At 47.8% G+C, this 24,198-nt stretch overlaps 1 protein-coding gene across 18 annotated transcripts in view; it reads left to right on the top strand.

Annotated features, from left to right (window-relative positions):
* Nucleotides 1-24,198, top strand: part of MYT1L (myelin transcription factor 1 like) — a 427,780-nt gene that overhangs the window by 140,175 nt on the left and 263,407 nt on the right. For 12 of the 18 annotated variants that reach the window (XM_078055892.1, XM_078055894.1, XM_078055891.1 and 9 more), the window contains exon 3: nt 4,021-4,131. The exons of the other annotated variants lie outside the window; for them this stretch is intronic. The gene's annotated coding sequence lies outside the window, so the exon portion shown is untranslated. The remainder of the gene's footprint in view (nt 1-4,020; nt 4,132-24,198) is intronic. 18 annotated transcript variants of the gene reach the window in all.

The following is a 24,198-nucleotide window of genomic DNA, read 5'->3' as shown; positions in this document are numbered from 1 at the left end:
GACCAGTCCTACATTGTTACTTGTAATAATCTAACCAGTCCACCGCAGACTGTTCTCCGGTTTTGACTGTACGCAATACTGCATGGAACGGTCGTACATGTATCTGTGTTAGATGTGACTACAATGTTTGGTGGATGCTGGGAGCTGTAATCGTCAGGCGAGGGTCACACATCTCAGATTGTCACACACACTGTCCATTTCTGTGGGGCGTGGTGTTCCCATCACTGCCATGCAAGCCTGTGTGAGTTCCCCAACCCCCGTGGACAGGCGTACCCACCAATATCCTGTCCTTGGCATCAGGGTCCAGCTAGCTCTCGCTAAAAGCCCACAATGGGAAAGGAGTTTCCTTTCCAATGAGGTGGTGGCTTCAGATATGGGTGTAAGAGTGGGAATACCTAGTATTCAGAAGATAGCTGGAGACAGACCATGCGCACAATGTCTTTCATCCATGAAAACTCCAAATTACAAAAGGCATTTAGTGGAATCCTTCTCTGTTGTTCGTTAACGCACTGGAATCAGTGGTCCCGCGCTGCGGGGGTTCGATTAAAGTCCTATTCTGAGGAGCCGTCCTGCACAGGGAATCCACAGGAAATACTAAGGTTGTATACAAGGTAGAGTTGGACCTTCTTAATTCTCAAAAATACATGGCAACACTCAAAAGGATGGAGTTTTGGGGCAAATATGTGACACTTTAGATGGAAAGTGCATGATGAAGAGGTGCATCAAAATTTAAAAAAAATGACAAGCAGGAAGATTTCAAAACCTGCATGCGTTCTGATGTCCTATGATTTCATCTGGAGAGACCCTTGTCCGCTCACTGACCTGTCCACATGTTCTCGTCTTACCTTCCTCGTCATCTTTGTCTTCTGACGATGATCTCTTGTTTTTCTCTGAAAAACTGAAAATGGACCTAAATTTCTAAATTTCACAGCCAGCTAGAAGCTGAGCATATTCTAAAACAAAGAATACAAGCAAGGGAGTGGATTTTCTAAAATATCTCGAATTTGGCACAAAGGGAAACAATTCCTCTATTCAAGCAGGAAAGATTGATGGAGAGCCTACTATGTACAAGCAATTTATTCCTCTCCACGCCGTCCCTGGGGGGTGGGATCTCATTCTATGAACAGGGACAGACGAGGCAGCTCGGCGAGGAGGCGGGCAGCCGCAGGGAGCATCCGCTGGGCCTGTGGCCTCTACAACACATTAGTCTCTTCACACTCAAGTACACTGAAGACCTTTTAAAGAGAGATTTTCCTGTTCAGAGAATATTGAGCATGGGTCCAGGAGAGCAAACAAAACCAGGTCATGGGACTTTGGATTCATTCCTGGAGACTCACCTGAGCCTCTGTGTCTGCTCACTGAGAAGGATTTACCCCTACCTGCCTTATGAGGAATTGTCTGGTTCCTATTGTTCAATGTTGTAAGTCTGAGGAGGAGCACTGTCAAAACATGTCCCTCATTTTTTAACCAATCTCACATAGAACTTTTAGGGAGAAAAAAAGGCAAGAGACATTTCCTCTGGTAGATAATCCTGTAACAGTGACTCAGATTGCCAAAGAGACTCCTGCATTTGTCATTTAAACACAACTGAGTTAATCAGAAGGTCTCTCTGACATTAAGAAACCTCAGGAAAGCGAAGACAGGACCCCCAAACCCAAGGGGCTGGCACCTGCTGGGGACATCCTGGCGGAAGGGCAGGTACACCCAGGCAAGAGGTCAGTGCCCCACCGTGGTCGGGGCGTCCTGCTGCAGAAAGGCATCTGTAGGGTGATTCCTGGTGCCACTTAGCCACCATTCAAAGGTGTAGATGGTACACCCACTCGAGAAACAAGCTTAGTGAGTGCATGGAACAGGAATGGTGCTCTTCTCCTGCAAACGGTTCCCTGGCCGGAAATTTATATCCAGTGGCAGAGCAAGGCAGGGGGACGCCACGTATTTGGGCTTTGGGGAGTTAAAGGAAATGCTTTTCATTTTTATCCTGGCCCTATCATTGTCTGAGAGAGAATCTGAATTCAGAGAGGTTCAATGACCCCAAAATGTTCATACCAATATTGGCTAAGATGGCTCTTGCTTATCCAGAAATAATGTATAAGCATGGCAGTCTGTGGGTTCACTAATATTGCATGAACATAATTATTATATTTTAAACCATTATAGTATGCTTTCAAAACCAATAATATCAAGCCTCTATGTAATTGTCTTAGTAGGGTCTGGTGGAAAGAGCAGGCGTGGGTTTCAGAAAGTCAACATGGTGGAGGCTGGATTGCAATACCACTAAGCACACGTTTGTCTCCATCAGCCCTGTGTCCAGCTGCTGAGTACCCGTATATGCTCCCAGCTCCATCCTGCAAGGGTGAGGGCTCTGAACGCTGAACTTTAGGGCCCAGAGTGCAGGGCTGAGGATGCAGGAGACATTGCTGTTCATCCCAGATGGATACTCACCTCCAAATCTAGACGGTCTGAAGGTGGAGTGTCTGGTGTGAGGAGGTATGGGGGGCACTTGCTTCTGTCCCATAAAAGTTAAGTTTACAAATCATACTGTAAGTAAAAGAATGGTTCGTGTTGAGAAGAACTTCCTGCATTTATATGATGTGTGCACGTGTGTGCATGTGCCTACCTACCTGTGTGTGTTTTGAGTACTGGCGGTCAGGAAAGACCATAACACACACTGTTCTCCTCAAAGATTTTCCAGTATAGATGGCTGTGGGTTGCTATAAACAAAACCACAGGTCATAATTTGTATTAAAAGCTTTATCTGTTTAAAAACGTTACATAAGAACTCCAAACTAATGAGTCTTGACTTTGATAAACAGAAAAATACACTAACTCTCATTTTATTTTTCAACCTTGATTTTACAGGGTAATTTTGAAACCTTTCTAGCTCCGTGTGCATATTTCCAAATTATTCTGTTCTTTATGTGTTTGTTTTGGTAGATTCTTATTAGGGAAAATAATAACATTTGTTATGGTTGCATTTTATTGGCTGCCCGTGAATTTCCTAGGAAATTGCGTGTTATCTTATTTCAAATCCCACTTGCCAAGCACGCTGAGTATCTCCTTTATTGTGAGGTAACACGCAGGAAGGGAAGTACAGTATCTTTTAGAGGATTTATGGTAATGCTGCAGAATGTAGCTGATGGTAAACAGCGCGGAGCCCTCGGGGTCTCTTCATTTGCCTGACACACTTCACTGCTGCCCATTAACACTTCTCTGTTATTGCCATAGACTCAATTTAATGAGCTTCTCTGAATTTGGAGGTTTGCACCAGAAACAATAGCTTTAAAATGAGACACCTAGCTCTCTCCACTTTCTGATATTCTGTCCATCTTTTTTTTAAACAAAATAAATTCTCTTTTTGACAGTGTAGTTTGAAATGACCTGGATATATTCTTTTCCAATTAGAATAGTCAATAATTCCTAATCCTGAGACAATATTGCAGAAAACCCGGATAGAGAGTTAATAAATTCAAAATTTGCATTAATGAAGATAACGTCTTTTGTTGTTCTTCCCCTAAAATAAAATTGAGTTGACATCTAGAAAAACCCTTGTCATCAACAGACTGTGTTTTGTTATGAGTGAAATCACATTATTTCCAAGAAATTGTTACACATCTCAAATATTTCTCACTTATTAAATTGTTTCTTAATTGCATCGAAGTGTTAAAAAGGCAATAATCTTACAAATTGGCTGGTGATTGGTCAATCTAAATATTACGTGCACTTAGTTTTACCTTCAAACCTAGAGATGTATTTAAAAACTGTTAAAAATCTTGGATTTCAAAGTAACTTAACTAAATGTTTAAAAGCATTTTCTACTCATCTGTCATGGCCTTTCCTATCAGAGCTTCTGAGTAAAATCATTTACACACATCTTCGTGAGTGTGTTACGTACTAGTACGTATGAGTTACGTACTTTAAATGGAGCTTCCTGTCGTAAGGGCCGCCACACAAAGGAGCAAGTGCCCGTCAGCCCCTCCCCTGCAGTTAGTGATGTCGCCCTGTTGTTGTTCTGTCCTCTAGAAAATGAACCCAAGGGAGAACTGGTGAAGTCACGTCGAGGGGGCATCTCCAACTCTGACCTACTGAGGAAGCAGATCGGATCCAAGGAGCACCCCGGGCAACTGAGTGCAGGTACCGACCACGGCAGCTCTGGGGGACATGGACGGGAGTCCTGTCCCCTGGGTCCTCCCCATTTGCTGCTCCGAATCACCACTCTTCCCAGTTTCCTGGTGCTTCCTGGCTTCTGGGGGGGCAGTTAAAAGTTCTGTTGTACATCGCCTCCCAACAGACAATTCATGCTGACAAGAGCCATTGACAGTTAAATCAGATGATGCATTTGTTATTCTTGCCACTCACGCTGCACCGGGTGGGGCAGGCTGTGCTCCTTCTGAGCGCTGTGAGCTGTCCTGGGGATTGCTAGTGGGGAGGAAGTGGTACTGGGACCCTCGAATGGAAACGCTTCATTTTGAATCATTGCCAAAAAATCCACACTTGCTGCAGAAGTAAGTGCTTTGTAAAGTTCATCAGTTATGGTTTGGAGAGTTGGGGGTGGGGGGTTGCTGACTGCTGCCCAGGCAGCACATGTATTTTTAGGGAATCTCATAAGCTGGAGGTTGACATGATTGTAAACGTGAGTAAAATCTCGCCTCTGCGAAGTCTCCGCTTCTGAATGCATACATGGAACTGATGTCTAAAGCTCTAGTATTACCTTCTCAATACCCACATTCAGGAGTCCATTTTACACATGTTACTTTGCTGGAGAAAAAGAAGACGACTCTGGCGGGATGGTAATTTCTTAGGACGCTCCATGAGGGAAACTCTGGCATGCTGTTTAAGGTTCACTGTGCGATAGTAATTTGTCCGTCTGCCGACAACCATTTGCCTGTCTGATGACAGAACTACTTACCGCTCCATGGAGATTAGGGCTGTTGTTGGTTTCCATATGCTGCTGCCCTGTGGGTGCTGCCATCTTTATGGGCTTTATGAACGAGCGTAATAGGTCACAGTTGTTCTGATTGTTTTCTAAGCTCTACCCATTTCCCTTTCCCTGAAGAACCCATTGCACCCATCAGTTGGGTTTTGGAAAGGCATTATGTTTAATCATCATTTCCCTAGAGTTTTTAAAAACCTACTCACATTGAGCATTAAAGTCCTACTTGACTTTAAAGTCAGTTCAAGTTTCTGGATTGTAGGTGCATCACAGAGACTATGTTGTAGTCATAAGCTAAAGAATGTTTGATGGAATATTTTACATGGGTCTAATTTTTAAATGCGGATTCATTGAATTGGCATTTCTGGCTTGGAGTTAAATGTGCACATTTAAATGATAATTATCAATGCAGTGTCCTATAAAGCATTCAAATACAAATCTCACCATGAATTAGTGAAATGAAACAAATAAGAATAAGAATAAGCTAGTTTTCAAAGAGAAATCCATGTCTACACCCAACAGACTGGGCCTTGAATAGGCTTCTCAGTTGAGGGATAGCAGCTGACGGTGACAAGGAAGATAAGGAGATTCCAAGGTCCCAGCCAGCCCTGGTCTCCTGTTTGGACTCTCGGTCACCAGCCTGTCTGTCCTCTTCTTGCGTCTGTGGCCATCACCCAAGCAGGCCCTGGAGTTGCGTGGTCTCCGGGTAGAAGGCGGGCGTGGCAGGCCCCTGACTATCCCTGCGGGCTCCAGACCAGTCCGGTGGCAGTAATAACAACAGGAGCACAACCCGTACTTGGGCGATTCATTGTGGAGCATTTCATGTATGCACTAAATCGGCAGAGCTTTGGTGGTCACGCACGTGACGTCAGCGTGGAAAGCTCTGCAAAGCCCAAGTAATGCTTGCATGCACCTCTGCGATTCCTGGGTAGTTCTTATCCGCTCTCTGGTCCTTTAAAGAGTCATGTTTGGTCCTGAGGGGATAATCAGTATGTATTCACTGTGTGTATGTCATAAATACTTTAGTCCCTGGGTGATGAAATAAAGCAGCGGATTGAAATAAACAGCATAGAATTCCAGGATGGGAATCCTAACGTGTGAGCACAGTAGCGTCCATGGGCAAAGTCTACATCTTCACATGACCACCTAGAAAATGAGAATGTGTAAGTCATCGTGCTGCATAGATCAAGCTGCACAAACTTTCTCTGTAAAGGTCCAGATAGGAAACATCATGGGCTTTGTGAGCCTGGTGGCAAGTACAACACTGCCATGGACCATATGTAAACAAATGGGCCTGGCTGTGTCCCAATAAAACTTTATTTACAAAACCAGCAGCAAGTGGATTTGGCCCTCAGATGGTAGTTTCCCAACCCATAGTAAATATCTAAATTAAGATGTCCTAAATAACCACAGTCATTTCTGGAAAATAGAATAGAACTCTTACTCTCTTCTCATATTTTATTACTTGCAAACTCACACAATAGTGTCTGAAATCATTGTCTGCCGGCATGTTGCGCCGCAGACAGGCACACTGCTGAGTGCGAGCTCAGCAGTCAGGACGCTGGGAAGAAGTGGCAAGAAGGCCAAATTCTACATCTGTGGAAGTCAGGGCAGAACACGAGAAGCCTGCAGGAGTGGAAGGGAAGAAAAGCTTTCTAATATTTCCAGGCCTACATCAACCTGCCCACCAAAAAATATTTTTAAATCATCCTGAAAATTGTATGGATGTAAAATCAAATGAAAACCAATACCCACAGGTATTGCCCCATGTGGACACACCAGGAGTTATGTGTCAAACCCCAGTGCCGAAAGAGCAACAATCCCCTGGGTGCTGAGTGATGCTGGTGTTGTATACACCATCCACAACCCATGCCCCAGTGCAGGTCCTGGGCTTAGGACAGAGCAACACCACACGATCTGGTAAAATGTGATCCATTCAGTCTGCTTCCCCACATACACTGTAACTCCAAAACAAAAATAGAGAACATGGGAAATAAAATACCAAATAAAAAAGAGAATTAGTTTAAGTTGCAATAGATTTTACATCAGACGCTCGATAAAGGGATTAATCTTGAGAAAGACTTTAATGATGCCATAGATCATTTTTTTAAAGGGCTATTTTATATGTGTCTCCAACTTATTTGGGATGTGGATTAGTAGTATAAATCATTTAGTTAAAATGCAGAACATTAATTGATATTTTCCACTGAAACGGTTTGCTAGAGTGCATGTATCTTTAAAGCAGCACTTTGACAATTAATACATTATTTCAGAACAGGAGAGAATACATAATAGAAATTGGCAGAAACACAAGTCACAGCCATGGGTCAGCCAGGTTGCCTTAAGTAGTTAAGAAAGGAGAGGTCTGCTAGTTTCACATGTAGTCAATATTGGGCAGAAATTTGGGTAAAATGTTGGAAGCAACAAGACCAGGGAACAAATCCCAATTCTGCCACGCTATCTCTGTAACTTTGGAGAAGGTACTTAACTCCTGGAATCTGAGCCTCAGTTTCCCCATAAGTAAAATGGGCATAATATATAGTTTCTTCTTAATAGGACCATTATAAGGATTAAATGAGATATAAAGTATATAAAGCACAGAATTTAGTAACTGAAACAGAAGATATTTCAGTATGTCAAGTATCTGTGCTATTTCTGAAATGGGCAGTGGATTACCTTTAAATTTTAGACAGAGGTGCCCTGATTCCTTTCCAGATTGTGACTCCCTGAGGAACGGCATCGCCAACAGTGTCTCCTGGTTCTGGGGCCTGGGGGTCAGTGTTAGAAAGGGTTGAGGTGGATCCAGGCTCCCTGATTTCTGGGAACAAGCTCTCAGGAAAGGGATAGCTGCCGGCAGGCAGCCAATCCACAGACAATCCAGAAACATCACTTCTGGGTTTGACGTAAAACATACTCAGGAACTTCCCTCTCCATCTTGGCATCTTGTATCCAAAGATTTTTGGTGTCAGCTTGGCATTCCGAGGGCGTGGGTGTTCTGACATGGAGACATGTCTTGTTCATACTCCCAGCTCTTGGCACAGTGCTAGCCGTGTGCATCGTGCTGTTGACGTTGGTCTCAGCACTGAATGCGTGGATTATTGCGCTGTGTGAAGACGCGTTATATGTTTGTAACACAGAGAAAGCTGATAGGGAATGACTGCTAGTACATGTTATTAAGTGTGAGAAGTAGACAGACTCTCTGTATTGTAGCCCGATGGTTATGTAACAAAGGTTTGAAATATATACATGCATACACACATACATATACACGCATGCACATCCATGTATACATGTGTGCATATGCATATACATGTACATATACACATACATACATGCATACACACATACATATACACACACATATCCATGTATACATGTGTGCACACGCATACACATATACATGTACATACATACATATACATGCATGCATATCCATGTATACATGTGTGCATACGCATATACATGTACATATACATATACATACATGCATACACACATATGTATATGCATGTGTACAATACACACATACATATACACATACACACATGCATATACATGCACACACATTTCTGTATACATGCATGCACATACACATACGTGCACATACACATATACACACATGTATGCACATACATACACATATATACATGTGTGCACGTGCCATATACATATGTGCACACATACACGTGCACATACATATATGCACAGATACATATACATACACACATGCATATGCACACACATATACACATATACATAGATATACATGCATGCGTGCACACACATACATGTGTACACGGATGTACATAAATACACATACATACACATATACACGTATGCATATACATACACATACATATACATGCATGTGCGCATATACATATATACACCTACATACATATACACACATATACACACATACTTTTTTTTTATTGGGGAGTCAAAGGTGGCAGGAAACTTGACTTCTCACCTCGTGTCATCACTTTTCACTCATTTTCCTGATGTGTGCCTGTAGTCCTACTTTAAATGAAATACAATGCGTCCACTCAGGTGCCACCTTTGGCCTTGTCCACCAAACACCCAGCTCATGTGGAGCCTTACTAGGAGTCAGTCCTCGCTTTTCTTTGCTTGACCCCACACCGTCTTGCAAAGTGCCCACTCATAAATCTGAACCCGCTCAGCTGAGGCCATCTGTTTTCTTGGGCTGTTCTAGTTCTATGTTTCTTTCAAGTACAAGTGAAGGGAGGACAGTTATGGATATTTAAAGGAAATAGATGCCTATTTTTTTAGTATAATGAATTGTTCAGTCAATGACTGTAAACGTCATCCAGTCACATAAATATGTGACTTTGTGCATTTATGCTACCCATTTCTGAGTCAACTATATGCCTGACGTGACAGATACAAAACATGGAATTACAGAACTCTGAAACCAAGTTGTTTATGTTTAACCATCTAATGGGCAGGGGTGCACATATACCAAAAAAAAAAAAAAAAATTAACTACACACTGTGAGAAGAGCTATAAAAGTGGTATGTATAAAATAATAAAGTATAATGCAGGTAATACGGCCTCCAAAGTGGGTGAATCTAAGTATTCCTGGAGAAGGCAGGTAGGGTCCTATAGAATTAACACCAGGGCCATACTCCAAGGGTTCCTACATACTTTTCTAAGACACACAGATATTTTAGACTTAGCACCAGCCTTCGGAGACCCAGAGTCTGGGATTCGAAGCAGGAAAGGGTGTGGGCTCTGTGAGTTCGGTTTAAGTGCTGTGGACAGTGGGGACCATGGGTGAGTTTAAGGGAGGGAAGACATGAGCCGACCTTCCCCTGATGAAGACGCATGAAGGGCAGATTCAGGAACGAGAGCGGAAGGGGTCTGTTTAGAGTCCAGGGTCGTCGAGGGTCTCCGCCAGGGCAGGGCTGCTTGGGATGACGGTGCAGGAGTGTGTGCGGGCCATGGGGGAGGGTGTGCAAGCCAAGGAGACACAGATGTGGTGTGCCACCACTGGGGGGCGTGACTGCAAAGCACATGACAGCACAGCCCTGATGGCAGGGAGAGGCCCTACCCTCCGACTCTTAGAACCTCAGTGTTTTCACCTGTAAAATCAGTGCACTGTTTTCGGCTTCACAGGGTTGTTGATGATGGCAAAGAACAACGCACGTAGCTAGCACACATCTCAAGCTCTTTAAATTATAGTTACTGTTGTTATTATTCATAAAGACCCAAGACACACTTGCTTCGTCATAAAGATTAAGGCAGAAGTAATCTGATTTACATCTGTGCTGTGCTTTCTGCTATTCAAATCAAAGTGCCTTCACTTTCCATGCAGCTGTGTCGAAATGAAGAGCATTCCATGAACTGATGTAGGAAGATTTCAAGGATACTTTGTTAAAGAGAAAAGCAAGATGCAGAAGAGAAGCAGAAATATGAGCACACATACATATATTTGCTTGTATTTGCATAAAAATTCTAGAAGGGTAGACAAGAAGCTAATAGAAGTGTTTATGTGAGTAGTTACTATACAGAAACAGGCAGGTCTGGGGGGGCTCTTTTTATGTTTACTCGTTTAGTCCTTTTGCATTTATGTTTGAACCATGCAAATGGGAGGAAGGAGAGACACGAAGGGGAAGGATGGAGGGACGGGACAGCGGGGATCCACAGAGGGAAACAGGAGGGAGGGAGCAAACACAGGAAGGAACAGAGACAGTCCTCTGGTGCCCTGGTCGCAGCACGCACGCGGACTCACCTGTTCTCACCTGCTTTCCCACGCTCCTCCCCTAAAATCCACTCAGCGAAAATCTGTCTTACAACATATAAAATAAGAATCTACCTCATTTCTTATTCACTTACTCAGTAATAGAGTTATAATTTAAAGTCTAAAGTCTTAACATTATTAAAAGAGAGTATTTTCTAAAATAACCTTCAGGAAATAAGCCTGGGTGAGAGCGAAGGGGAAGAAGAGCAACAGCTGAAGGAGGAACTCCTCAAGTAAAGGAGGGACAGTGATTTGACATCTAAGTCATGTTTTAGACAGTAAGAGATCTACGGAGAACCCCGTATGGATAATTGGAGGGGATATAAAGATGAATGTGTATCTCATGATATGATTGGAACGATACACTTAGGGTGGGGAGGAGAATGTGGTTTTTCTCCCTAAGAGGTAAATGTTGAGGATTTAGGTATGAGTGGTCGTGAGGCCTGTAGCCCACTTTCAAATGGTTCAGAAAACCATGTGCGTGTGTGTGCATGCAGGGTGTGCATCTGTGTGCGTGTGTACGTGTGTGTCTGTGTGTGTCCGTGGGGTGTGTGCATCTGTGTGCGTGTGTGTGTATCTCTGTGTGTCCATGGGGTGTGTGCATCTGCGTGCATGTGTACGTGTGTGTCTGTGTGTGTCCGTGGGGTGTGTGCATCTGCGTGCATGTGTACGTGTGTGTCTGTGTGTGTCCGTGGGGTGTGTGCATCTGCGTGCGTGTGTATGTGTGTGTCTGTGTGTGTCCGTGAGGTGTGTGCATCTGTGTGCGTGTGTGTGTATCTCTGTGTGTCCGTGGGGTGTGTGCATCTGCGTGCGCGTGTGTATCTGTATTTGTGCATGTGTGTGCACGTGTGCACTTGGGTGTGTAGTGTGTGTGTATCCATGTGTATGTGTGCTGTGTGTGTATCTGTGTGCGTGTATGCATGTGTATGTGTGGTGTGTGTATCTTCCTGCACGTGTGTGTGTGAGAGAGTGAGCCTGTGTGGGGTGTGTGTGAATGTGATCCATGTACCCCCTCCATACTTGGCAGTGTGTATAATATGGTCCATGAAGGCACAAGGTGACCTTACTGGACCCAATTTTCTTGAGTATTTATTCCTCAAACATTCATTTAAAATGGTACAGACAGAGGGGCCACCTGGGAGGCTCAGTCAGTTCAGTGTCCGACTCTTGATCTGGCTCCCGTCATGATCTCAGGGTCGTGGGATCCAGCCCCGAGTCAGGCTCTGTGCTCTGTGGGGGGCCTGCTTGAGATTCCTCCTTTCCTGCTGCCCCTTCCCCTGCTCGTGCACACACTCTCTCTAAAATAAATAAATAAATCTTTAAAAAATAATAAAATGTTACAGTCAAAGAGTAGAACTCAAAATCTCCTTTACTGCTTAAGTAAAGATAAACTGTCTCCTGGGTGGAATTTTTTGCGCCCTGCTCCCAATACCCCAGGACAGCCGGCTCACCCTCCGTGGGAGACTTACTTATGGAGTCACCTGACCAGCACTGACGACCCCTTATTTACAGGTGATGAAAAAGCAGCCCCTCCACATGGAGAGACCTTTCCAAGTCCAGAGCATGTATTCATGCAGAGATGCAAACGAACTTTGAATACAAGGTCCTATCCACTCTGTCACATTGCATTTACTTGATTAATTGAAATAAACCTTATTATAACAGGATGCTCAATATGGTACTTTGCAGACAAGGGAATGCCTTTGTAAGGGCCCAGGATACAGGAAATCCCTCCTTTCAAGAAACAGTGCATGTGCTCTTCTGGAAAGTCCGTCTATCATCTAGCGACGGCTTATCTCTTTCTTCACATACTCTGAAATCCTAAGCGAAATGTCAAAATTTTATGAACACCATACTTCTTTCAGTTCACTCTCGCACAGAAAACAAAAGGGCGTTGGTCGGTCAGTGCTTCCGGGGGGGGGGGGTGCTCCCCCCCCCCGAGTCTCCACTACAGGGCAGTAAGCAAAGCAGAACACACACACGTCATTGACCCTCAGGGGCTTGGGGTCAGGCGCTGGGGAGCTGGGACCCATGCAGGCCAATGGGGGAGCCGCAGAGGGACGCCGTGAGGCCTGCTCTGTTCCAGGCCCTGCAAGCCACCTTCCCTCAGACAGCGTGCCGAAAATCAGGCACAAGACTAGAAGGGATGTAACACTGATCGCACTAGGAAGTCAGAGCTCGGGAGCTTCTTCCAAAGATCTAGAAGAGCCAGAGTGCAGGAAGGAAGGAAAGGAGGGAGGGACGGAGGGAGCGAGAGCAATGAAAGATAACAGTATGGACCTCATTCTGCAAAGAAACAGATGAACAAACAGAACCTACTTACCTGCATGGCCTCAAATGCTCAAATGCATTGTTGCATCATTATAATAATGTAAAATAATTCCCTAATTAGCCAAGTTCACCAAGAAGGGCTAAATCGTGTTCACTATTCTCGGTTCAGGATCCATAAGATAATTATGTTTACATAAAATATACGTGTGCATCTTTAAATTATAGAAGTCATCGTGTTTCTGTAGAGATGGCATTGAGATCGTGGTCATTGCTTGAACAGTGTCCCATGTATGAGATTCCAGGACAGGGAAGCATCCCTGTCTCCCCGTGAACAAGATAAGCAACAAGTTTGCTTTTTCCTTGTGCACGCTATCAAATGTATTCTTGGTTGCATGTCTCCTTCGTTATGTACCTCCAATGATCCCTTGACAGGTTGAGCCAAAGGATGACAGCATGGGATGTCAGAGTCATTTTGTTTGTTTGCATGTGTTTTGTTTTTTGCTTTTCACTGCTATAAGCAGAGGATATAAATTCTATTTCAGTTATAAATCTTTCAAATGCTTTGTCAGAAACTCGCAGCTAATGATTTGCTCTTAGAGAAAAGGCGAGTATGTGTACCTTGGCAGGTAGGGTAAGAGGTGGCCCTCCCAACACATGGAAGGATGATAAGGAGGTCCCCCCACCCCTAGAACTTGGACAAGTGGCAAACCAAAGACCCCCAATCACCTGTCAGAGTGGAAATCTGCTGAGCCATGTGAGCGTGCTGGGCTGCCCCAGCGTTTTGCAAGATTCACCATCGTCCGAAATTGTCAAGATACACCAGGCAATTGAACAAGTGAACTCAGAAATAAAGTCAAAGCACAACACCACAGAAGCTCATTTCTTGCTCCTCTCATGGCCCAATGCAGTTTGGGCAGCCCCTCCATCCTGGGGCTCTGACATCTGAAACATGTGGCCTTCCAGAAAGCAGTGGCCTTCCAGAAAGCAGTGGCCTTCCAGAAAGAAATGTTTGGGGCCAGGCTGAAACGTTCCTGATCCTACATGGAGAGGAGCTGAGAAGTAGAGACCACCCCCCCAGCTGGCAGGCCCAGCCTGTGCCCACAGCCCTCCCAGGGTAGGTCAGCAACGCCACCACCATGAGGACTGTCCATCAACACAGGTCACACGTCTGCCCGCCAGGGAGGGGCAAGGAGCCTGCTGACCCAAGTCTTCGGGTCTAGCTGTCATTTCTCCCTCAGACACGTTTAGACGGATTCTCCCCTCACAGGTCAGTCTGTGAACTTGGAACCGGTGAGTGTGAGTCCGTCCTGGGAGTAGACCGTGCTGAGTGTGCCTGTTCTGAGCACCCAGCCCTGAGCCAGGTTCTCAGGAGTGGTCCCAGGACCATCTTCAGGAGAATCACCTTGGGTAATGTTTTCCCCAGATTTATGATCTCCACTCAAGACCTTTACATCAGGATTTCTAGGAATAGGGTCTGAATATAAAATTTTTAACAAACACCCCACACAGTCTTATGTACATTAATGAAGAGCTACTGCCCTAAACCAGAGCCTGATCACGGAGCCAGCGAGTTCCCTACCTGCCAGGCTCCCTGGAGGCTGGCTTCCCCCCTCGGTCCTGCTTCATTCCCGGGGGCCCAGTGAGCCTACACACACACACACATACACACACACACACACACACACACACACATTTTAATTCCATCACCTGTGTCCTGGCAAATACAATTACTCACCCTTCTCTTTTTTAAAAGATTATTTTTTGCAAGATTTAACACATGCACAGTGGTTGTGAGCCTTGATTGTGCACCCTGGAGCTTTGAGGACAGCAGGCTTGTTTCTGCTGGACCCCCCGCTCCTCTTGCCTCCCCAAACATGATCACGCTGAAGCAAATTCAAGTTAGTGTGCAACTTTATCTAGAAATGCTTCAGTATGAATTTCTAGAATATAAAGGCTCTTTTTGTAAAAGCATGATCCCCTTTTGAAACTTGTCATCAAATATCCGGTGAGGATCCAAAGTTCCCAGATTGTCTCACAAATTTATAGTTTTTTTAAAAGATATTATTTATTTATTTGACAGAGAGAGACACAGCGAGAGAGAGAACACAAGCAGGCAGAGGGAGAGGGAGAAGCAGGCTTCCTGCCGAGCAGGGAGCCCGATGCGGGGCTCGATCCCAGGACCCCGGGATCATGACCTGAGCTGAAGGCAGACGCCCAACTGACTGAGCCACCCAGGTGCCCCAAATTTATAGCTTTTTGGATCAGAATCCAAATCAAGTCCATAGTGCCTCTTGTTGAGATGTGACCCAGACCCTTCCTTCTCCCTGCGGCCCCTGCCTATCGGTTGTGAAGCTGGGCCTCTTGTCTTGTAGAGGGTCCCGCAGTCCTGCCTCTGCTGGCTTCATCCCTGCAGTGTTGTTTAATCTGTTTGTCTGACCCCTGCGTCTCCTACAAGCTGCTGGTTAGACTAGAGCCCCATCAGGCTCGGATCGTCTTTGTGAGGGTCCCCTGCTACACCAGAGTGAGAAGGATGCACGTGGCCTACGTCAGGCTGGCCCCTCTGTGCAACGCTTCCCTGGTCTGTGGGTGCTCGAGCTGTGCAGGTCACCGGCCTGACCTCCGTTAGAAAGTCACCCGTCAACCCTGTCCCCTGACGGCTGAAAATGATGCTCCGTCGGTGCGCGTTGCCTCGTCCACCATTTCGTTAGGTTGACAAGATGGTGTTCTACCATGTCTTCTTCATTTGTTAGGTGGAATGCTTCCATAAAGAAAATGTTCCTTTGTTAAGTATTAGCTCCTTTTGTACATGAAAACAAACGAAATTCTCCCTTCACTTTACCCCTTTCCCCATGATGATACCCTTCTCTTTCAATGAGGATTATAAATTCTAAAAAGTGAAAAGACATTTATTACAGCAAAAATCTGGTATCTCCTGAGGTTTGGCTTCTGTTGCAAAGCTTACAGAGTCTTTTTCATGTACATACTAATATTGCTGATGGAAAAATAAGAATGAGCACTTTCTGGGTTAGGGGTCTGCGTGTGCCGTGTTGTGGGCAGTCTTTACCTCCTCACACTTCTCAACAACCCCGTGTGGTTGAGACGAGGAGTATCTCATCTGCCAACAAGAAATCGCGGACTGCCTCTCCCCCGTGGTCATCCAGCTGGGAGATGCAGCCCTGGCTCCAGCCCGGGGGGCCCAGCGGGAGCACCCCCCGCATCTGAGCCCTTCAGCTGCATTCACTGCCCGCTTCCTGCGTGTTTCTGAGAGAAGGACAGGAGACAGCAAGTAGCAGAGAGAAGCGCTGCCCGACAGAAATGCAAGCTATCGGCAATGTCATATAAAGAGGGTAGGCAGTCCAGGTGTAGCTTCAGGGTTTTTAAAGGTCATCTGATGGGTTAACAGCGCTGAAGATTGCGGGGGCTTTAATGTCCAGAAGTAGCTCCTGGCTTTCCCATCCTTACAAGAGAAGGCCTTGAGCCCACAGCGATGTGCAGGGCAACATATGCCCACCCGCTGGAGCGTCCTGCGCCTGGCGTCTCGGCACAGGGCAGGGCAACATATGCCCACCCGCTGGAGCGTCCTGCGCCTGGCGTCTCGGCACAGGGCAGCGCAACACATGCCCACCCGCTGGAGCGTCCTGCGCCTGGCGTCTCGGCACAGGGCAGGGCAACATATGCCCACCCGCTGGAGCGTCCTGCGCCTGGCGTCTCGGCACAGGGCAGGGCAACATATGCCCACCCGCTGGAGCGTCCTGCGCCTGGCGTCTCGGCACAGGTGTGCAGGCGAGCAGGTGCCGGCCCGGGCACCGTGTCTGCCTCGGCGGCGCCGCCTGCGCTCCCGGAGCACCCGGGGTCTGCGAAGGGCAGCCGGGCCTGGGTCCCTGGCCACGCCTGCTGTGCAGGGACTGAAGGGAGTGTCCAAGCCTCTCACCTCCACCTAATGCACACCTGAGCACTCATGAGAGCACAGTCTTGCAGTGTCCACGCGGGCCGGCCAGTATAGGCACCAGTGAGTGAGCCTGAAGGATCTGTCCCACTGGACTACGGAGCCCGTTCAGAGGAGCCGTCTGCATGGGATTCTACGCAGACCACCCGTGCATTCAGTTCAGGCCATTATACTGGACAAACAGCTCCATTATCACCAGGCAGACAGCCCTCTGCTTCCCCGAGCACTTCCCTGGGCAGACATCCCGGCTTTGCCCGACTTTGGGGCAGAAGCTCTCCACGGTCCCCGAGCTGGCCGTTCACTAAAGCCATCTGTCCTGTTCGTTTGAGACAGGAGCAGATGAACTCCTCCTGCCGTGGTAAAAGAAGTTCTCTCAGATGTTCGGTTAGACTGCTCTCACTGCAAAGGCTGTTCTGGTTGGTCGTGCCCAGTCCCAGGACAGTGGTAAACGACAGAATGCCCTGTAGGTGAGGGTGCCAATGGTGGTCTTTCGGCACCAATGCCCTCTGCCCCAGCTGCTCCCAACGAACAGAGGCCCTAGCTCCACCTGCTCTGTCACCTGTCGGAGAAAGACACAGGTGATCACCAATCACCACCACCCTCTGCCCAACCCTGCACGGTGACGGCAATGCTTCTACGTAGGATTTCAAGCATGTACGTGTGCAATGTGTGTTGTGTATCCATATGTACCTGTGTGTGGATGCCGACATGCATGTGCACGCCTGCATGTGCGCGTCCGTGTGTGTTCTGTATCCATATGTACCTGTGTGAGGATGCCGACGTGTGTGTGTGTGTGTGCACGCCTGTGTGCGCGCGTCCGTGTGTGTTGTGTATCCATATGTACCTGTGCGAGGATGCCGACGTGCATGTGTGTGTGAACACCTGTGTGTGCACGTCCGTGTGTGTTGTGTATCCATATGTACCTGTGCGAGGATGCCGACGTGCGTGTGAACACCTGTGTGTGTGCGTCCGTGTGTGTTGTGTATCCATATGTACCTGTGTGAGGATGCCAACATGCGCGTGCACACCTGTGTGTGTGCGTCCGTGTGTGTTGTGTATCCATATGTACCTGTGTGAGGATGCTGACGTGCGTGTGTGTGTGCACGCCTGTGTGTGTGCATCCGTGTGTGTTGTGTATCCATATGTACCTGTGCGAGGATGCCGACGTGCGTGTGAACACCTGTGTGTGTGCGTCCGTGTGTGTTGTGTATCCATATGTACCTGTGTGAGGATGCTGACGTGCGTGTGTGTGTGCACGCCTGTGTGTGTGCATCCGTGTGTGTTGTGTATCCATATGTACCTGTGCGAGGATGCCGACGTGCGTGTGAACACCTGTGTGTGTGCGTCCGTGTGTGTTGTGTATCCATATGTACCTCTGCGTGCATGCCGACGTACACATGCACACCTGCGTGTGCACGTCCGTGTGTATCCATATGTACCTGTGCGAGGATGCCGACGTGCGTGTGCACACCTGCGTGTGCGCGTCCGTGTGTGTTGTGTATCCATATGTACCTGTGCGAGGATGCCGACGTGCGCGTGCACGCCTGCGTGTGCGCGTCCGTGTGTGTTGTGTATCCATATGTACCTGTGCGAGGATGCCGACGTGCGTGTGCACGCCTGCGTGTGCGTGTCCGTGTGTGTTGTGTATCCATATGTACCTGTGCGTGGATGCCGACGTGCGTGTGCACGCCTGCGTGTGCGTGTCCGTGTGTGTTGTGTATCCATATGTGTGTAGATGCGTATGTGCATGTGTGTGTGCGTGCCTTTGTGTGCGCGTCCATGTATGTTGTGTATCCATATGTACCTGTGCGTGGATGCCGACATGTGTGTGCACACCTGTTTGTGCGCGTCCGTGTGTGTTGTGTATCCATATGTACCTGTGCGTGCATGCCAACGTGCGTGTGCATGCCTGTGTGTGCACGTCCGTGTGCACCTGTGTGTGTGCATATAGTGTGTGGCAGGGGAACGAGAGGGGAAGCAGAGCCAGACCTCAATAAAAAGCTGCTCTGTGTTGCATAAATTCCAGCCGGAGTCTGACAGCATCCGAGCCCCGTGGAAGGCTCCCGCTCTTACACGCGCAAGTGTAAAGCAGCGGACTGCAGTGTACGTGTTTGAGGGCCCTGTGGGTTTGTGAAGAGCAGCCCAGGGATGACAGCCTGGAACATGCAAATTGTTGGTGAGGCTCCTGTGTGCCAAGCATGCTGTTTCACACCTCCTTGTGAATCTGCCAAACCTCTCTTACAGATTTTTTTTCCAAGAAACAACACAGGGAATAAGAAGCTTTTTTTTTTTCCTTTTTCATCTGACTGGTAAGAGCCAAGGCATCTTTAAGATTCATCTCATTGGCAACACTCCAAAGCCACCGGCCGCGGGCACGGTGTGAGCTGGGCACGTCGCTCCTGCTCTGGCTTCTGGGACAGATGTGACCGGGGGAAGTGGACCTCGGGGGCAAGAACTACGTAAATGCAGCTGTTCAAGCTGCCGGCCACCCCCCGGCCCGTGCACAGAGTCTCCATGAGGAGATCATCAGAGAGAACAGAGGGGAAGGGGCCAGGGACCCCGAAGCAGGGTGAGGATCTGGGGTGAGTCCCACTCAGAGTTCCACGTGAGCCTCGTCTGCAGTCTGTGATGTTGAGCCTCGGGGGAGTGTGAACCTCGGCTGCATTATCTGCTGTAGTTAGAACGGTACGGAATAAAACCCAGTCTGTTCAGAAGGAGGCACGGACTTGACTGCTGCATACAAAGTCCAGAGACCAGCCAGGGCCACGACAACCTCAGCAGGAAAAATAGTTCTAAGCCACTGGTATTTTCTCTTGAAAGCAAAGCAAAGCATCCATATCCTGTAAGAAAAACAGATAAAGTCGCAAGAAGGGAGACGGTGGCATTTTTGCTCTTGTCTTTTCTCGTTTGGGCACCACCTGCATCGTCTGACCTCACGGGCCTCCGACCTTGTCCATAAACAAAGGTATTAAGAAAGAGTGTTTTGTGAAAATCATAGTGAAATTGAAACTGTCACCAAAAACCAGTACTGACTGCAGCTCACTTCCCCTGGAAGCGACAGGAACGCTGCAGAGTAATGCGCTGATGTTATTAAACGGCTGTTTGACGGAAGTCTAGTCCACGGCAGATTCACTTTGCTTAATTACTTGGTAAAATTATGAGCTACCTGATATGTCCCTGTGAAAGTAATGAAGCAAAGTTAGGAATAATAATAATGCATTGTATCTAGACTCACCACTTTTCCTTTTCCAAGTGCTTTCACATACGCTATATAATTTCATTATATAGTTTTAAAAGCTGAGATGTAACCGAAAAACCAAGCTAATGATTATTCTTACACCTTTAGACAGTGCACTGGCCTGCTTTATTATTTATTTTATAAAACTGTCCGAATTCCCCATGTCTGAGCAAATGAGAAGGCTCGGCGATGGAGCTGAGCTGTTCCCGCACTCCCGTCCAGCTGGACACCCATTTTGTCCCAATGGCCACTGCGCCTGCATGGGACTGAGGGAAATCCTGCAATTCCCTCCCAAATTGAAAGAAACAAAAGGCAAAAAAGAAAAAGCTCTTTTGTTTTGTTAGAGACCTTGAGAAGGTCCAGCTAGAACCCGCTTATTTGCCCTCTTCTCGGGAGATGGTCCTGCTGCCCCGCGTCTCTGCAGGGTCTCCGGGTGAGCACTGTCCTCCTGGGGGCACCTCCTCTGACGTCAGCCCCCACCCCCCGGGAGCCCCTGCTGGGGGGCACCTCCTCTGACGTCAGCCCCCAGTGGGGCCTGCTGGGGGGCACCTCCTCTGACGTCAGCCCCCACCCCCCGGGAGCCCCTGCTGGGGGGCACCTCCTCTGACGTCAGCCCCCACCCCCCCGGGAGCCCCTGCTGGGGGCACCTCCTCTGACGTCAGCCCCCACCCCCCGGGAGCCCCTGCTGGGGGGCACCTCCTCTGACGTCAGCCCCCACCCCCCGGGAGCCCCTGCTGGGGGGCACCTCCTCTGATGTCAGCCCCCACCCCCCGGGAGCCCCTGCTGGGGGGCACCTCCTCTGACGTCAGCCCCCAGTGGGGCCTGCTGGGGGGCACCTCCTCTGACGTCAGCCCCCACCCCCCGGGAGCCCCTGCTGGGGGCACCTCCTCTGACGTCAGCCCCCAGTGGGGCCTGCTGGGGGGCGGTTCCTGTGTGATGTAAGCATCCCGGTGCACCTGCAGGGCTACCTTGTGACTTCAGTCCCTGGCAGACCTGATGGGGTTCCTCCTGTGATGTGTGCTCCCCTTCCCTGGCCGTGTCTGCTGGGGGCACCTTGTGTGACATCAGCCCCCCACCACCTCAGAGCCGGCCCTGCTGTCTCAGGCCATAGCTGGGGAGAAAGCACCACCTCACCCCGCTGCCCGCCGTGGCTAATTGAAGGACAGACATAAGAAGGAGAAACGCAGCGTTCTGCTCCTTTGGGAAGGATGGAAACACTTGAATGGCTGCAATGAATTGTGCAATAAACTTCTAATCTACATTTAATTTTCAGATTAGACCTGTTTTTCAGACTTGCTCATGAGAGTTGAATAGGCTGTTTCATTGAAGATATTTTACATAAAAACATGTAATTCTCAGTTTATTTACATGGGCTTAGGTAACCTTCTGAGAGTATACGTGTCCTCTTTTGGCCGACTTTCCAGAGCAGGTGTCACAGGGGACGGCAGGAGGCGGCATTTTCAGGGAACGGGGGCTCTGTCTGGTGAATCGCTGCTCTGAGCTCTCTGGTCCTTTGAGGACCTAGGTGTGGCTGCACCACCTCTCGGAATATGGCCTTGTCTCTACCCCAACTGCTAGGCGCGAGAATGGCATCATTCTTCAGTACAGCCCCAGCCCCCAAGGGGGAGCACAGATCCTGCAGCCCTGCCTTCAGACTGGAGCCGGGGACGCAGGAGGTCCCTGAGATGCACACAGGTTCCAAGTCCATGAGCTAAAATTCAGAAATAGCCTCCTGGGAGAGTTCTCCAGCCTGCTCATTCCAAACTTTTTTTTTTATCACGTTAACAGGTTTTATTATGCAGTTTAGAAATCCACTTTGTACAAAGGAGCAACACATTTGAGGCAATAATGACATTTTAAAGTGTACTTACCTATCTATCTTTTCTGCATCAGAGACCCATTATGTGATTTGTTGGATATTCTCATCTGATCACTTTTAAGGGTCTAGAATTAGTATCATCTCCTTTTTACAAACAGGAAAAGTCAGGCTTGCGGGAGGGGGTCACACAGATAGTAAGTAAGGGAACAGGTTTTGAAATGCCAGATGCCTGAAACCAACACCCACTGGCGGAAGTGAGACACGATGTAGACAGAAAATAAGATTGTAAAAAGCTGATATCAGAATTGAAAGAGTGAGCAGCGTGGACCCCTGAGAGAGGATTCGGGTGGCTCGAGACTGTTCATCACGGGTCACGGCCTCGCGCCGGATGAAGCACAGCAGAAGGCTCTGTGTGTTCAGCACACTCTGGTGGGAAATGAGAAATCAAAAGCAATATATTGCAGTGGAAAGATCAAGGCTTCAGAGTCAGACAGACTGGCTCCAAATCCTGATTCCAGAGCCATCTGGTTGGGTGAGTGTGACTTCATAATAACGTAGGGGCGGCCTAGAATACAGGGAATGTCTTGCACTCCTGCCCTTGCGTCTGACACCATAGACCATCAGTGCGTGGTAGGAATTCATGGATAGAAAAATATTCCTGTCTTTCATCACCTATCTTAAAAATAAGACTTCAGAAGGACATTTGGGTCATGCCTCAATGTTCTGAAAGTCACAGAGTGGGGCATCTGAGTGGCTCAGTCGGTTAAGCGTCTGCCTTCGGCTCAGGTCATGATCTCCGGGTCCTGGGATCGAGTTCCTCGTCAGGCTCCCTGCTCAGTGGAGAGCCTGCTTCTCCCTCTACCCCTCACCCTGATTGTGATCTCTCTCTCTCTCTCTCTCTCAAATAAATAAACAAAATCTTTTTTTAAATTTTATTATGTTATGTTAATCACCATACATTACATCATTAGTTTTTGATGTAGTGTTCCATGATTCATTGTTTGCGTATAACACCCAGTGCTCCATGTAGTACGTGCCCTCCTTAATACCCATCACCGGGCTAGCCAACCCCCTTCCCCCTCCCCTCTAATCTTAAAAAAAACCAGTTCTGAAGGTCACAGACTTTACTCTTGTGGCCCAAAGTCCCATTCACGTTACCTAAGCCCTGTTGATATCCAACAGTGACATGAAACACCAGGAGGGAAGTGGGCTTGCTCAGATACTTTAGATACTCAGTGATCACGACACAAATTTTTTTTTTTTTAATTTACCAATTATAAAAATCCAACCCAATACTTTTTGGAGAAACTTGTCCTCTAAGAGTTATGAATTTGACTATAGTATTTACGTTATTCTTTAGCTAATTATTAAATGCCTCATTAATTTCAAGTGCCAACATGGGTTATTTTTAATTTTCCTAGCTATTGAGTTAATAAATCTTAATTAATCTAAGTATTATTTAGGCAGAGTGGCTCACCCAATAGGTGGTGAATGGGTTTTCAACCCTGGGGCTAAGAAACCTACCTGTTAGGAAGGGTCTCCTCTTCTCCACGGTCTAATTAAGCGTCAGCACCACCACCCGCCCTACCCCAATACGAGCACATCCCTAAAAGGCAGAACACAGTGCTCAAACTGGGGTGTGTATTGGTCTCTGATGCGTCCACTGAGCCCCTCACAAAAGTAGAACCCAGAGTGCTCCAGACCCTTCCATGCAGCGTCCCACCCTCACGGTGGCCCCAGAACCCCGTCTTCTCTCACCAACAACCCCTGCACCTCCCTCCTCACCTTGCTCTGGTTTCCTGCACACCACCCCCTGGGGCACTGTGTGTTCTCGAGTGTTGGGGGCCACCAAGAGCTGCTCTTCGTGAGTGCAGCCGGCTTTCTCAGCGAAGCGTGGTCTACGTGTGCTCACAGTAGGCCCATCCTTTCTGATGGGCCCACCCTCCTCGGACTTCACCTGAACTCACTGACCTCAGAGACTGAGTCCTGATTTCCAAATCCAGGGGACATGTGCAAGTTCATCTTGATGAGCCTCCAAACTGCATCTGATGTTAACTGATCACTTTTTACGGAGCTCCCCCCCTTCCTGCTTCCCCACTCTGTGCCCTCTTCCTCTGTTGACTTCTTGGGTCCTGGGTGTCCCGTCTCGGCCGCCTGCAGCCCGGCTCTGGGCCGGCCCTGTTCATCTCTTCCATCCTCTGGTCTGCAGTGCTACCTGCTTGCTGAGGACCCG

The sequence above is a fragment of the Halichoerus grypus genome, chromosome 10, assembly GCF_964656455.1.
Source record: "Halichoerus grypus chromosome 10, mHalGry1.hap1.1, whole genome shotgun sequence".
NCBI lineage: Eukaryota > Metazoa > Chordata > Mammalia > Carnivora > Phocidae > Halichoerus > Halichoerus grypus.
This window is presented reverse-complemented; position numbering and strand designations above follow the sequence as displayed.